The sequence below is a fragment of the Quercus robur genome, chromosome 7, assembly GCF_932294415.1.
Source record: "Quercus robur chromosome 7, dhQueRobu3.1, whole genome shotgun sequence".
Lineage (NCBI taxonomy): Eukaryota > Viridiplantae > Streptophyta > Magnoliopsida > Fagales > Fagaceae > Quercus > Quercus robur.
This window is the reverse complement of record NC_065540.1, coordinates 10,462,135-10,479,690: the sequence shown is the minus strand read 5'-3', so window position 1 is coordinate 10,479,690 and position 17,556 is coordinate 10,462,135.

Here is a 17,556-nt window from a genome sequence, read left to right as displayed (position 1 = left end):
TGTGGTTTTAGCTCGGTTTATTTGTTGACCAGAGGCACGCTCGTATTTAGCAAGAATGTTCAACAAAGTTTGGCATTCATTCTCCGTAGCCCTACAAAAGATTAAGCTATCATCTGCAAAAAGTAAATGGGTAAGTTTAGGACCGTTACGACTGATTGATACTCCGCGAATATCACCACGTGTTACTGCTTTATTTATCAATCCATGTAGCCCCTCTGTGCACATGAGGAAAAGGTATGGGGATAAGGGATCTCCTTGTCTAAGACCCCTTGATGGTGTGATGTGACCGTGGGGTTCCCCGTTTATCAACACCGAATATGAAGTCGTAGTGATGCATGCCATCATCAGTTTCACCCATCTCTCTTGGAAACCCATTTTCACCAAGACTTTCTCCATAAAAGATCACTCTACCCTGTCATATGCCTTACTCATATCGAGCTTCAAGGCTATAAATCCTGTCTTCCCTTTATTATGATTTCTCATGTAGTGCAGTGTTTCAAAGGCCACTAGAATGTTATTTGAAATCAAACGATTAGACATAAAAGTACTTTGGTGTTCTGAAATGAGATGAGGCATAATAATTTTCAATCTATTAGCCAGAACTTTTGAGAAAATTCTATAAAGCACATTACTCAAGCTTATTGGCCTAAATTGAGGCACATATTCTGGATTCTTAACTTTCGGTATCAAAGTGATAAAAGAGTGGCAAAGTGATTGCGGAAGCACACCACTATTGAGATAGTGCAAAATGGAGTGAGTAACATCAGACCCAATCAAAGACCAATAGTTTTGGTAAAACAGAGGGGGCATACCGTCAGGGTCGGGAGATTTAAGGGGAGCCATCTGCTTTATTGCAACCTCCACCTCTTCAATAGTAAATTCTCTATCAAGCTGAACATTCATGTCGGGTGTAACCACATATGGGATAATGTCAATCACTTCGGTCATGTCATTTGGCTCATCGAATGAGAATAGATTCTGGTAGAAATCAAGAATAGTAGTATTCACTTGTTCTTGCCCGCCACACCAGTTACCCGTGGCATCCCGTAACTTAGTAATGTAATTCCGTCGGCGATGTTGTGAAGCTTTGCTGTGAAAGAATTTTGTATTACGATCACCATCTCTAAGCCACATTACTCTTGAGCGCTGGCCCTACATCTTTGCTTCCTTATCCAGCAACTGGTTTACTTCCCTTTTTAACAATTTCATACAGGTTGAGTTTCCAGTCCGAGCTGTCTCATTTTTTGCCTGCTTGAGTTGCTTACGCTTTTTTTCAAGGTCTCTTCTAACACTTCCAAAACATTTTTTACTCCACCGAGTAAGCTTCCTTCCGCACTTATCTATTTTATTGAGAACCCTAGTGTCCCACGGGTCTACAACTCTCTCCCTCCACACGGCCTCAACTGTAGTAGTGCACCCTTCATCCGTGAGCCACATTTGTTCAAATCTAAATGGTTTGTGGAAACTCGAATCCATCCCTTCCGGAGTTATCCACAGCGATTTGTGGTCAGAGGTTGTAACATCTAGATGGTGGATTTTTATACCTGGGAATCTAGTGAACCAATCTGTGGTGGCTAAACCTCTGTCAAGTCTCTCAAAGACTGTATAATCTATAAAGTGTTTATGCCAAGTGTACGGGAAACCCACGTACCCCAAATCCATGAAACTACAATCATCAAGAGCATCTCGAAAGAGTTGCATCTGTGAATGTGGCCGGGTCCTTCCCCCTAATTTTTCCGATTGTCGAGTGATCTCATTGAAATCTCTAGCACATAACCACGGTGAAGTTCTCCTCATTTTCAAGTTCCTCAGCTTATCCCATGATTCATGTCTTTTTTGGGTGTCTGGTTCACCGTAGAAACCGGTGAATCTCCATTCCTCAGGTGTATTTTTATTAATTGTGGTGTCTATATGGTTTGGGGAGAAAGTTTCAATATCCAGGTTGAAATCTTCCTTCCAAAATAGTGCTAGACCACCTGCTTTATTTCTTCTTGGAACCTCAAACAGATTCTTGAATTGAATTCTTCTTTGCACTTGTTCTAGCCTAGCTTTATTTGTCCATGTTTCGGCTATAAACACAACAGAGGGATCTTTTGCCCACACCAATTCTGCAAGCTGATCAACTGTCAATGGGTTCCCAAGCCCACGACAGTTCCACACTAGGAGACTCATTGCTTCTGGCAGGGCTGTTGAACAGCCTCTGCCAATATCTGAACATTTTCCTTACCAAGCTGAGAAACCACCATTTTCTTGTTGGGTAACCCAGTATGGTCTGCATGGTTGTTTGCTGGCCTCTTTTGTCCCAGAATGTCAAGTGTGTCTGAGGGTGGTACCCTTCCATTTCTGAGTAAACGTTTCCAGGTTGTAAGGTTGGTTTTGTTTTGTGGAGTTACGTTTAGGATGGAAGTATCAGAGAGAGGTTTGGGTGGTGTAAGTATCGAGGTAGAATTTTTGGAGGGAGTGGCATGGTATTGTGTTGGTATGGTATCATGGGTTAACGTGGGATTAGCTTTTTTGGGAGATATTGTCATGTTGGAGGTATCAGAGAGAGGTTTGGGTGGTGTAAGTTTCGTGGTAGAGTTTTTTGAGGGAATAGCATGGTACTGTGTAGATATGGTATTATGGGTTAACGTGGGGTTAGCTTTTTTGTGTGAAGGTATTGTCAGGTTGGAAATATTAGAGAGAGGGATGGGTGATGTTGGTGACGTGGTAGGACATTTGGGGTGAGGGGTGGGGTAATGTAAGTCATGGGTTTTTTGGAATGACGTAGTATGGATTTTGGTATGAGAGGTGGGGTCATTTGTTTTTGGGATATTATGAGGTGACGTGGGGTGGGTGATATTTTGGGTTGGGATATTATGGGAGTTATTTTCAATCAGAGGCAAATCATATTTGCTTAGATTGCGGTCTATATCTTTAAGAATAGTTTGGAAATCATTCATGTGAGTAGAATGCGGCATAAATTCCGGGTTTGATGGAGACAAGTTTGCAGTGGCCTTACCAGCAAGGGAAGTATCTTTTGCCTGCGGATTTGACGCCATTTCCGAGTCTGTACTTTCCATCTCGGGCTATGTTGCCTTTTCAGACTGGTTTGACTTATCAGCCACCGGCGCGTGACGGGTGAGTTGCTGGGAATGTTCTCCGATCTGCTTGGCTGCCTTCAACGCGTAAAAGCCCGGGACTAAGAGAACCGATTTGCTCTTTCCATTAAACTGCGAAGCATTGATCCATGATCCATACCATTTCTCCAATTCAGGTAACGTCCCTTCACTTTCGATCCATAGATCGCAGTCTTTATCACTGTGCGTCAAGCATCTGCACCAGTAACACAGGTTAGGAAGTCGTTCGTATTTGAAAGTGACCCATTGTTCCCTACTGTCATCAAAGGCTATCACACGTCCCCTGCACAGGGGCTGAGATATGTCCACTAACACCCGGACCCTCATAAAACTCCCCCCATCCTCTGTTGGAGCATTTTGCAAGTGGCACACCTGACCGGCTGTCTCACATAGCCCCTCTGCCACTCTGTTGTTCATGAACCTAACCGGAATCCCACGCACCTGAACCCAAAAATGGGTGAGGTTAAAGGACAGATTTTCAACTTCAGAGTCCGCTTCGTACCGTTGCAGAACCATAAGATTTTTATCGTAGCTCCATGGTTCGTTTGCAAGGATATTTTCAACGTCAGTTTTACTGTCAAAAATGAATAGTACAATATGGTTTCCAAGATTTTTCAATCGGAAACCATTTTTGGATCGCCATAAAGGTTGAAAAGTAGCTGCAATGGTGTCCATATTTAAGGCTCTTTTCATTAAGAATTTGGCTGCAATAATATACTCCGTCGTAGCCAAATCTGATCTCATCTGAAACTTGGGACCTTCCTATTGAGAAAGAGAGAGTCCATTCCATTTTTTTGTGAGTTCGTCCATGGAAGTAAAGTACAGTGTTTCCCAAAGACCCAAGAAAAAAAACCAACAAACCTTAGTGTAAACTTGTTACTCTAAGGGATAGAGGCACCTCCGATGAGGGACGACACTTCTACGGTCTAGGAGAAGTTAGAGTTTCTAACTTTCACTAGTAGCCGAGAAACTGTGTATTAATTATTATGGTTAAGAAACATAGTTTTGAAAAATCTTGAACTTAGTTGACATTAGCCAAAAGCTCCAGAAGTGTGAATAAAATTTACCCTATTTATTTATTAATCCATGTATCACGTTGTCAATTTCGGTCCTTGGCACTTCCTTCAAAGTTCGAACTAACATTCTTCATGTAATTTACAAATAACGTAGTTGCTCGATCAGCTTTGGGACAAAAAGAGACCAAGTTTTAATCATTGATCACTATATAGGATCAATTACAATGAGTTTAATTGGGCGGAAAGTGGAAACGTTTTTTGTGTTTTTGTTTGCTTGATACCATTATAAAACGTGGATCAAATGAAATCCCAACTTTGGTCAACGAAAATCTAAACTTCATTTCCTTTCATTGATTACCACTTCTTTTGTTCCCCTCCAGAAAGTAGAAAGACAAGCTCACCTCTGCTAACACTCCTAGGCTTGGTAAGCAACTAAGCCTAGAACACTTTGTTTTTTTTTTTTTTTTTTTTTTTGAGGGAGAAACAAATACAAACACAAGAGAGAAGGAAATGAGTTATAACACAAAGACACACCACAACTCCACTAAAAAACAATGATAACTTTTAAAGGAGAGTGAGACACTTTGTTGATGTGCTATTTTCAATTTTTTTATTATTTGTACTTGGGAATATTTGAGTTAATTTTTTTTTGTAAAACAAAAATCTAAAAATCGATTTATTTATTTATTTTTAATTTTTCAGTCAAAGCGCGCGGAACATTAGCTTTTGTTTCATTTTATGTACCATTTTTTTAGGGACATAAAGTTTTTTTAATTTTGTTTTTATAATTATTATTTCTACAAGCGATTGAAACATTAAGAGTATGTTTGGTAGACTGTAATAGGCGTTGTAATGTAATAATTATTCCTATAGTTTGGTTATTCTTTAGTTTAGTTATATTTTTATTACAAGGAATAATCATTCCTTATGAATAGCTATTCTTCAAAATGAGGGGAAATTATTGTGTACTTCCGGAATACTATAAATGCGTACTCCCTCCTCTCACATGAATGGTGGGTCCCGTTAATTAAATTCATAGTGGGACCAACCATTCATGTGAGAGGAGAGAGTACGCATTTATAGTACTCCGGGAGTACCTAATACTTTTCCCAAAATGAGGAATAACTATTCCTTTTTAAAAGGTTGTATTAGCTATTCCTTAATAAGTGCAATAATTTCAAAACTTAATATATTTCAAATAAACAAACTTTCCATATATATCTAACAATTATAAAAATAAAAAATAAAAAATCATAAAAATAACACATATTTCTCTTAAATTTAAAAATAAAAATTTTTAAGGAGATATAATTGTATGAGTAAGAAATTTCCTAAAATAAATCTTAAGTTTCATTTTAATGTTATAACTCACAACCAAACTAATGAATAGGTTTAGTTATTACATTACAACATATTTTATTCCTAGTAATAAATATTACAATTCTTATATACTCATTCAGTGTACCAAACGTACCCTAACAGGATAGGAAAACAAAAAATTACAAATATTATTTATGGAAAGTGAGGTAAAGGTCGCCTTACCGAAGGAGTTGATAAAATTGGGCTTCGTTTCTGTAGGCAGTGAAAAACAACAGAGTTCATTATTTTTTTATTTTGTTGGAAAAACAACTGAGCACGTTGATTATGAAACATAAATTAGAGGGGTGTTTCAAGTTTCAACAACCAAGGGAATCGACTTCCTTTCCAATTTGATCATATTTGGTTCGAAGAAATATACATAAATTAGTTTTACTACACTGATTTGGGGAAAACATCGATTCTTGACTAATAATAAAGCATAAAGTCTACAAATAATTGAACACAATAATTAAAATACATCAATTAGAGGGTATTTGGTTTGCCATGACGTGCTTTTAATGTGATGTACATTACTTTTATTAGGTTCATTTGATTTTTTCTAACATTACTGTTGTAGGGACACGATTTTTAATGGCCCAGGAATGACGTTGGGCTCGTATGTAAAGGGCCCTAACAATATGATTTATAGAGAGTGGGCTTGAAAGGCCTGACCTTGGGTACAGGTAAGCGGTTTAGTCGTAGCTTCTATGGGAGCTTATGTATAGACGGACTTGGCTTGACTAGCTAAGCCCTCCATTAGTACGGGTTGTAGGACTTATGTCCTCGGACAGCGTCCGAGGAGCCTTCTATCCTTTCTCCCCCCCCCCCCCCCCCTTGTAGGGGGGTGGGGATCCCTTTTTATACTAGTGTTCGTTTCTCCTTTTAGGGTCCACGTGTAAGTTCTACTTTCTGGGGTGCAGACCTATCCTGTCAACCCATGCCTAGAGTGGTTAGAGGTCGTTGGGAAAGTTAAAGGGCATGGTTTAGAGTATGGGATTGTCAGATACAGGGTTTTGTATTATGATGTTGGCAGCTTTTTCCCTTGTCCTGCCCCTACATTGAGTTTGCCCATTTCTTTAGGCATTTTGTGAGGTGCTGAGCATGAGGTCGTCCTTGGCAATATCCTTATGCTCATTTTGGGATTTCATTTTGCGTCCTCGGCAAATGGCACTCCTCGGTTTGGGCCTCGAGCCCTAATGTAGAGTGGGCCTGGGCCGTGAATTCTCTGGCCCCACAACCGTAATTTAGGATTACAAAATATATCACATTACCTTAATCATATCACCTTTTTAAATTGAGGTAATCTTACATTACTGATTGGTAGGATATAATAATTTATAAAATGGACAAAATTGTCCATACCAATAAATTTTATTTACAAAATTACTCTAATATATTTTGAAGCCCTAGCCTCTTTCTCATCAAACTCAAATCCCAGCTTCCTCTCTCTCTCTCTCTCTCTAATCTTCGTTGCCCACTGTTTCAAATTCGCTTTCATTGGACAAATTTCAATTTTGATTTTTGATTACCTGTATTGAGCCCTAGAGTTTCGATTTCATCTCCTCTGTCTACATTTCGCTAGTGGTCTCTCTCTCTCTCTCTCTCTATCTATATATATATATATATATATATGCAAGAACACGAAGGGGTGGTGGAGATTGGAGAATATTCTTGAATTTTGGTTTGTTCTTTGTTTGTTTGGTAGGTGAGAAAGTGAAGACAATGACTAAATTTTGTTTATTTTTTTGTGGATCTAAGCTGTTTGATTGATGAGAAAGTGTGGGAAATGGAAAGAAAATTGTTTTTTTCTATGGATTTGAGTTGTTTGGTTAGGGAGAAAGCAGTGAGAAAGTAAAATTGTAATAAAAATTTGTTATGTTATTTTCTAATTTTTAATTAAAAAAATAATATTTTGTTTAGTTATGTAAAATGGATATTTTTGGAAATTGAAAAAGTAAAAATTGTAATGATCCTATACATGTTAAGAGCCAACCAAACACAGTAAGGTTATATTATTGTAATGTGACATCATGCGAACCAAAAACCCCTTAATGTAGTCCTTAAATTGGACTTGTCAAATATGATTGCCACATATAAATTGTGTTTTTTTTCTTTCTTTTCTTTTTTTGAAACTATAAATTGTTTTTTTTTTTAAAGAAACTATAAACTGTGTTTTCAAGAGTATTTTTATGTTGCACAATAACTTTTGCAACATTTTTCATAATATTTGAGTTGACATGTTTATATTAGTTTGCATTTGAATCCGTTCGTTGATATCATTTTATTATCTACCATTAACAACTTGCCACCTCAATAATTGTGAAATATTTTGTGACTCCCCTTTAATATTAACTAGCCTCCCATTGATTGCAAAAAGTAACAACATATTACAAAAACGACAAAATAGAAAAAGAAGATAACAACTAGCCTAGACGTACCTCAAACCCTCACAGTCTCGGCTTTACTCCCTATATAAGAAACTTACCTCTTTGAAAAAAAAGATGGTGATGAAATGAAAAAAATTTGTGAAGATCAAAGAAACTGTGGAAATAAACTCAAGAAAGAGATAAAGAAAAAGAGATTAGAAAAAGTATGAGATTAATAAAAAATTACAAAAACAAAAATACATAAACTAACAAATTAATAATTTCAACAATGTTAAAGGAAACAAACCTTTCTGAAATTGGAGATAGTGATGAAGTGAGCACAAAGTTGAGGTAATCCAAAAGTTATGCAAAGAAATTGAAAAGAGACATGTATATGTATTTAAATAGATATGGTGTGTACTAATTTTGAGGAAAAAGATTTGTCAAATGTGTGAGATATATCTAAATAGAGATAGTGTGTGCTAATTTTTAGGAAAAAATGATGCGTCAAACTTTTGAAATTTATTATAACTATTTAGAAAAAATTTTGAAAAAATATTTTTAAAGTATTTATTGTGAGTTTGGATAGTGCGTTTTCCGCGTTTCAATGCGGCTGTGTTTTTTTTAGTGGGTCCATGGGCACTGTTCATGGGATTTGCAAGTACGGAAAAATGCAAATCTAACTTTAAAACTAGGTCCCACGGTACTATTCACAAATTTAAAAATTATTTTGTTATAGTATTTTCAGTTTTCAACAATAAACGGTATCCAAACAGACTCTTAACCAAAAATTTTGGTGCCAAAAACTTGCGGCCATTTCATTTTGGAAATTAGAAAAAAAAAAAAAGGAATTAATATTAGAAATGGGAGAGATAAAAGAGGCTAAAATTTAAAATTTTGAAAATGAGTACTTTTACATGGGAGTATAGACACTATTTAACAATTTATTGTGATTTTTCTCTGTTAACATTATCTCTAATTATAAATTTTTTTTTTATAATTATTAATCACGCCATTCATTTAGATTTTGCCATAAATAGGATTGTAGATTAAGTTCATTTAAGATGAAAAAAAAATTGCCAAATAAATGGAAAAGTTGATGATAATTATTGTTTTTCTTTAATAATATATGTAATGTTTTTAGTCTCACTTAGGATATATTATGCTCTTTCATTAAATTTTTAAAAGTCTCAACATGGTTTTTTTTATAAGTGCTTTTGTTAAATCTCTAAAGTCATGTACATGTTTTTTTTTAATCCATAGGTTATTACTATCTTGTGGTTTGATTTGTAAGATTATTTAGCTATGTGTGTGTGTGCGCGCGTGTGTATGTGAGTGAGTGTGTGAGAGAGACTTAAAACAAAGTATATGGAAAAAGTTTATCTTTAAATCGATTTGGAGGAAATTACTCTAACCCACCACGTAACAATTGATAAAATCATTTATGTGTACTTTCAGTCACACAACTTATTTAATAAATCATGTAACTTGTTTAAAGAATACACATGGATGATTTATGAGTTGCCACATATTAGATTAGGATATCTCCAAACCAATTTGGACAAATTTTTTTTCCAAATAATATAATCATGTAAACATAATATGAGCATATACATATTCATTAACATAAACATAAACAAAGATAAATAAAATAAATTAGCGTAAATACATTTTTAGTCCCTAAATTTTGGGCTCATTTCTATTTTGGTCCCTACATTTCTATTTACCGCTTTTAGTCTCTAAAATGAAAAACGCGTTCCATTTTGATCCTTATAGTTACTCACTTAATGAAAATTACTAATGTGGCAAACGGAGTGCACTGTTGGCACAGTAAATGCTGATGTGTCCATTAAAATAATATTAAAATTTTATTTGGTATTTAAAATATGCCACTTCAGAATTTTAATTTAAAATTTTAAAAACAAAGAATTTCTAATGTTCTAATTTTCTTTTCATTATTTTTTCAGAAGAATGTGTAGATTTTCCTCATGTTCTTCCCCAGAAAATGATTGATTGTTCTCCATGTTCTTCCCCAAGAACATGGTTGCCCAAAAAATTAAAAACTCAAGATTTTGTTTTATTTTCTTGCATTTTTTTAGCATCAAAATAGGGAAAAACACATACAAAAACCATGATCAAACTTAGCAATTCTAACACAATCAACTAACAAAATTCAAACCATGGTCAGATTAAAAACAAAAACACCAAAACCTAAAGCTGATTCTCATCAATAAAATGCACCTAAACCCAAGCCAATCCTCATCAGTTTTAGATCTGGTTAGAATTGAAACCCAAAATAAACATGAATTCAAATCTAATTTCATCTTAAACATAAACACAACCTAGAAATTTTAATCTTATGAATACAAACTCAGAACACAACTAGAATACAAGATCACAAATACAATAACCTCCATAACACAAGAATACACACAAACCCGAAACCTCCAGCAGTTTAAACATCAAAACCCATTAAGACCAAAAAATCTCAAATCCAAAACACCAAAACATCTCAAACCCAAAAATCCATTGAGACCAAAACCCAGCAATCACAATTTGATTGAGAGAGACCTACCGATTTGATAGAGATACACCAATTTAAAAGAGAAATTGAGTTGAGTCGTGCTGCCTTGCTCTTCCTCCAAACCTCAATCTGATACTTTCAATTATTCAAATCCAAAAAATAGAGAGAGAGAGAGAGAGAGAGAGAGAGAGAGAGAGAGAATGTTTTCGGCGAAGACAGCGCGACAGAGAGGATCGTCGACGACGATGTCGAAGGAGAATGGTGCGAATGTTGAAGAGCGAAAGGGCCGAGTTCACCGCCAATCTTAGACCCTCACTCTCTCTCTCTAAACTCAAATCCAAACCACCGTCGACCTCATCCCCTCTCTCTACCCAAATCCAAAGCACCACATCTCAGCCTCACTTTCTCTAAACCTAGATCAAAGCCATTTCCCAAAAACTACAACTTGAACTTTAAGAGAAAAAGAAAGAAGAGAAAGCAAAGAGGGAGAGAGCGAAGTTTGAGTGTTTGACCAGAGAGGGAGAGAGAGATAGGAAAATGAAAAATGACTTTGCACTGTGTTTGAGTTTTTTGTTTATTGATGATGTTGTGTCTAGTTGACAAGAAAATTTAAGAAAAATTGAGAAAGTTACTACAATTTTTTTTCCTTAATCTTTAAAATTGAAAAGAAAAAAAGGTTCTTTTAAAAAAAAAAAAAAACTTAAATTAGAATTGCAAAATTAAAATTTTTTTTTAAATTTTAAATTAAAATGTTGAAGTGGCATATTTTAAATACCAAATAATTTTTTGTAATATTATTTTAATGAACACATTAGCATTTATTGTGCCAACAGTGCACTCCGTTTGCCACATCAGCAGTTTCTCCATTTGCCACATCAGTAATTTTCGTTAAGTGAGTGACAGTAAGGACTAAAATGAAACTCATTTTTCATTTTAGGGACTAAAATGGGTAAAATAGAATTGTAGGGACCAAAATAAAAATGACCCTAAAATATAAGGACCAAAAGTACATTTACGTCTTTAATTTTTTCAAATATCATATTTTTGTTCTAAACATGTATAAGACAAATAAAATATTAAAATGGAAAACGAAATTAAAATATTGATATCAATATAATTGTATTCAAGAAAATAATCATTAATAAAATATTTTGGTTTGTTATAGCTCTTATTTAATATTGTATTTTCATAATTGTTATAGAAATGTTTTAATAAATTGAGCGTAAATATTTAATATTATTAATATATTGATCATTGAAAACATGAGAATCATGTCTTAATTTTGCCATCTATACGCTCCAAGGTATGTTATGTTTATTTCTTTAAGGCGTAAATGCATTTTTAGTCCCTACATTTTGGTGTTTTTTTTTTTCCCTACATTTTAATTTTACCACTTTTAGTTCCTAAAATAATTAACGCGTGTTATTTTCGTCCTTTCTGTCAGTCAATCGACGAAAGTATCTAAGGTGGTTGCCGGAGGAATTAAAATATTATAAAAAATGCCACATTAGCATCTATTTAAAAAAAAAAATTAATTTATCAATTTTAACTAAATAAAAAAAGAAAAAACAAAATTAAAAACAATAAAATACATAAATTTAGATCTAATTCATTTTGAACAAGAACACACAAGAACATGATCACAAATTTAAACATTAACACAAGAACATAAGAGCACAAACCCAGAACCAAACACAAACTCAAATTTAAAAACACAAAGAACACAATAACAAACTATTTTAAACAAACTAAATAAAAAATAAATTAAAAACTGATTGTTTAAAAAATAAATTAAATTAAAAAAGAAAATCTTTACATTATGTTCTTCCCAGTCATCATGAAGAACATGTTCACGTTCTTCCTCAAATAATATGTTTGGTTGTCGAGGAAATTAAAAAAATCAAGAACAGCCAACATGGAACACATAAAATCAAAGGGCATAGATCTACAAAATACAAAGACCTTCAAAGATTCAAAACACAAAGAACACAAACCCAAACCCGACCCTTAATCTCTAGCAAACCCAGAACATCACATGAAAAATCAAACCCTCCATACAAACTTCAAACCCAGAAACAAACTTAGAAAAATTCAAGAAACTAACCCACAAATTCGAGAAACCCATAAACAAACCAATAAATTTCGAACCCAGAAAAATTCGAGAAACTAACCCACAAATTCGAGAAAGCTATAAACAAACCCACAAATCTCCACCGCAATTTCCGCCACAAATCTTCCACCTATCTCCACTGCACCACTGAGCTCGGTTCTACCACCTATCTCCAGCGCAATCTCTACCATCGAGCTGAGAGATGAAAGAGAGAGACCCACTGATCTAATAGAGACCCACTGATTTGTGAGAGATTGGAGGTAAATGCACTTTAATCCCAAATCCAAACCATCGTCGACCTTAACCCCTCTCTCTCTTCCCAAATCCAAACCACCATATCTCAGCCTCTCTTTGTCTAAACCCAGATCAAAGCCATATCCCAAAAGCTACAACCTGAACTTAAAGAGAAAAAGAAATGAGAGAAAGCAAAGAGGGAGAGAGCGGAGTTTGAGTGTTTGACCCGAGAGAGAGAGAGAGAGAGAGAGATAGGAAAATGAAAATGAGTTTGAGTTTTGTGTTTATTGATGATGTTGTGTTTGGTTGAAAAGAAAAATTAAGATAGTTTGAGAGAGCGAATTAGGTTGTTGCTTGTTTTGTTGAAGATGGATTGATGGGTTTGTGTTTTTATTCTTGTTGGATTTGTGTTTGTGTTCTTTCTGGATTTGTCTACATTTGTGTTTGTGTTCTTTCTGGATTTGTCTGCATTTGTGTTCTTATTGGTCTTATTCAAGGCACTCTTAAATCTCAATTTACGTTATTTTTTGTTTTTAATTCTTTTTTTATTTTTTTATTTAGTTAAAATTAATAAATTAATTTTTTAATTTAAATGTTGATGTGACATTTTTTAATGCCAAAATAATTTTATTGTTATCATTTTAATAGTCGTCAGTCACGTCAACTTTTTTTGCTAGTTGGCTAACGATAAAGACTGATATAACATGTGCTAATTGGTTTAGGGACTAAAAATGGTAAAATTAAAATATAAGAAGCAAAATGAAAAAAATTCTAAATATAAAAACTAAAAGTGCATTTAAGCATTTCTTTAAAAATACTTTTAAACATTGTGGCGTTGGGAATTGTGAGCTATCAACTGACTTTTTCTGGGTGAAAAATTACCATTTTGATAGTTGATGGAATCTTTGTTGTAGGCTTCTCGGTTATGACTTATGACATTTGTATTAACTAATCAATTTGAACTTTAGCAAGGTACATGATGGTATTCATTCAGCAAAAAAAAAAAGGTTCATGATGGTATTCAAATCTGCAAACCCTATGGTTTTACCTTTATGTCAATTGTCAAACCTTAGCTTATATTATTGAACTTGCTGGATGGGCAATTGGTATTAAACTCGGTAACCAAACTTCCAGTGTTGAATATAGTGGGCAAGTAACAATTGGCATTTTTCTTTTTGTCCTTGGAACACTTTTAAGTACCCATAATTTTTCTAATTCAATCACCAAGTTATTTTACATATTTCCTATGAAATTTGATTTGTATTTTGTCTAGGTATTTGCTTTGTTTTTAAGGACCAAAAAGGATCATAAATTCAATCAGTAAAGGTATGGACTACGGAAGCAATGAATGTGAAACTAATAAGGGCATAGAAGCAATGAATAGAAAATTAGTTAAGACTCTTTCACCGGTATAGTTATTGCAAGCTTCACCCCTTAAATTAGGGTTTTGTTGATAACTATGTACGAATTATCCCATTCTTAAGAATCATTGGAAAACAAATTATCTAGCTTCTAAAGTTAGAGAAGAATTGGAGCATTTAAAACAGAGCATTGACAGAACAAATGTTTGTAATATCATAGCACAATTTTTTTCCCCCAAAAATTTTATAAGTGAAGTGAAAAATCCTAATAGTTAAAAATACTTTTTGGTTGCAAAATAACGAATTATTAATATTGCGTTTTTTTTTTCTTCAGATTTTTCAATCTTATTATTTAATTTTTAAAGTTATTTGGCAAAATCTAAAAAAGAAAATGAATCAAAACAAATATAAACAAAATACTAATAAGCATATACATACACAATAACATAAACATAAATAAATATATAAATACCACAATGAGTTTTCTTTATTTATTTCAAATATTACTTTTAGGTTGTATATAATAGTAAGAATATAATGATAATGAATAGTAATGGAAGCATTTTGACTTTTTGTTAAACTCTTTATCTTATGTCATAGGTTAGTTTAAACATCTGTCATGTGTTTTCTTTAAAAGAGAACTATGTAGACTCCTTGTCTTTGTATAAATAAATCTAGTGGAGCTTATATAAGATAAGATTGAGTACAACTTTGCCCTTTCAAGTTTCAAGCATAAGTGTTAATGCTTTTCCTTGATAAAATTACTTCTCTAAAAGAAGGTGAAAAATAAATATCGAGTAAAGCCGATAATTAAGGGTAATTAAGGGTATGCTGACGTAGCTTGAATCGGCTAAGCTGTCTTTCAAGCATGCTAACTATAAGATTCTATTAAAACATGAGTCATATTTGCTAATAATTTATGATATTTTTTGATAGGCTCCACGCCCACGGTAAAGCTGTTATATTTAATTAACCACAAACCAGCAATAATTATTCCATGGGCTAACCACTATAATTTTTTTTTGAGAGACAATCATTTTTATATACCATGACTATCACTTTTAATGGAATACTAGCTTTTAGGGGTGTATGCAGTGTGGCATGGTGTGGTTTTGGGTCATTTTTTAGCATTGTACTTTGCAGTGTGGTTTAGTCAAAATCATAACCGCACCGCATCTTAATTTTGCGGTCAAATGTGCGGTGCAGTGTAGTTTAGAGTTTAGCCAAAACCATAACCGTACTGCATCTAATTTTTGCGTTCGTATGTGCTGTGCGGAGTATAAGATGCTGTAGGGTCACGATTCTCAAACGGCCCAATAATGACGTTGGGCTCGCACGTGAAGGATCCCTCACAATAAGATTTGTAGAGAGTGGGCTTGAAAGGCTAGCGTTTGATCACGGGGCGTTGATCCAAACCGGACTTTGGGAAAACTCAGATAAGAAAAAGGCTTCAGCCTGGATATCCAAACCTTACAGCTTTGTAACTTGAGGGGTTGGACTCCTCGGATCATGTCCGAGGAGCACTAATGACTTTCTCCGGTTACCCGGCGGTAGGTTTTTCGTGGTGATGTACCCATATTGTCCGAGCGTTCTCATCCCTAGAGTTTTTCCCAGGAAGTAAGATGGGATCCCTTCGTTTTCACTTCCCCCAGATTACTTACTTTCTCTTTTATACTAGCCTATGTTTGCTATCCTTCGTCCACGTGTAGGGTCAACTTTTACGAGACTGATACTTGTCCCGTTAGTCTAATCCCGGAATTGTTGGGGATGGTTAATAAAGCCTAAGAATCAGGTTCTGTTAGGTGTAGAGTCTTATCAATGAAGGGTATTAAGGACAACTTCCCTGAGATATTTTCTGATCTTTAAAGTTTGCTCGTATACCACTTTCATCAATGAGACTTTGGGTCTGCCGAGAACTAAGCTGTCCTCGGCGGTATCTCCGGGCCATTTTGTGCTTCTTATTTTGAGCTTGGGCCATGGCCTTCTTCGGCTTGGGCCTGTGGACTCCCCATGGGCAAGCGGTCTGGGCCCATAAATTATTGGGCCCCACAGATGCAATTTGAATGGTTTGAAACTAGTATATTTTTCAAAATTTGGGCTTTTCTGACTTAGCCCAAATTGATTTTTCCTTTTGTTTTGGGCCAAGTTTTAAATTATTGAGCTTGTTTTTCTTAATTTTGGGTTGACATTCTTAGTCAACACTTGCTAATGTTATTAGTCTTTTTCTTTTTTGAAAACTAGGGTCATTAAATTATTAATAATATATTTAATATTAAATAAATAAATAAATAAATAAATATTTTGTTATTTAATATAGAGAGGGTGCGGTGCGTTGCGGTTTTTTATATTATAAAACTGCAAACTGCATTGCACCATGCGGTGCTGTCTAGTGTGGTGTATTGTTATTTATGGTGCGGTGCGGTTATACCATTTTGTGGGCGGTTTGTGTGGTTTAGTGAACACCCTTACTAGCTTGTAACCCGTGCTTACACACAAAAACTTTGAACAATAAAAAAAAAAAAAAATTCAAGAATATTACAAATATTTTGTAATAATATGTAAATTATAATTTATTATTATTGCTATTCTTCTTGAAAAAAGTATTGATTATTATTAATTATAATTCTATTGTTGCTAATATTTTACTTATTTTAACCTCCATGTATCCAGGAATTTTGATCAAGGCGGTTCAAATTGTCGTCCTCATATGGCCTTTAACAAAACATCAGTGTTGCAATTTAAAGCTTCCCATTTAAATGAGCATGCCATTGAACATCTATATTATAGTTTGAAAAATGTTAACGAATGCCCCAAGTTCAAGCCCATCTTTTGGGCAAAATGGGCAAAAGACCATTTTTGCCTCTATATATATAATGCAAGTTTTTCTTAACTAAATATCTGGTAAATCCATCATCCCAAATACTCATTTTCAAAAAGATTAGAGAACAACTTTATATTCAAGTTTAAGCCTATTTGAGAGGATTTTAATTTTGTCTGATTGGTATAAGATGATTGCAGGTGTATCAACGAATTTTGTTAGACTTCGATTTGCTACATGAGGTGTTAATTGGGGCTTTGACTTCGTTATTAAAAGGAAAGGAATGTGGGGAATTTAAATTTTATAACTAACAAACCACAAAATATTATTACCAAACAAAAAAAAAAAAAAAACACAAAATATTAAAAGGTCAAAAGAGCTACCAAAAGTAACATATGCGAAGCAAACATACATATTCAATTATTAATAAGATTAAAGATAAAAATGTTGATTAATTTTATTATAAAAAGCTTACAAATTGACATGATAATGAATTTAACAATGAATATATCCAGAAGTACAATGATAATTTGTAAATATTAGATAATACAATGGTAATATTGGTAAATTAAAGTGAAAAATCAATAATAAATTGATATTTATTTATCCTAAAAAATGTTGTGAACGTATCATTAATTTGTTAGTCGCA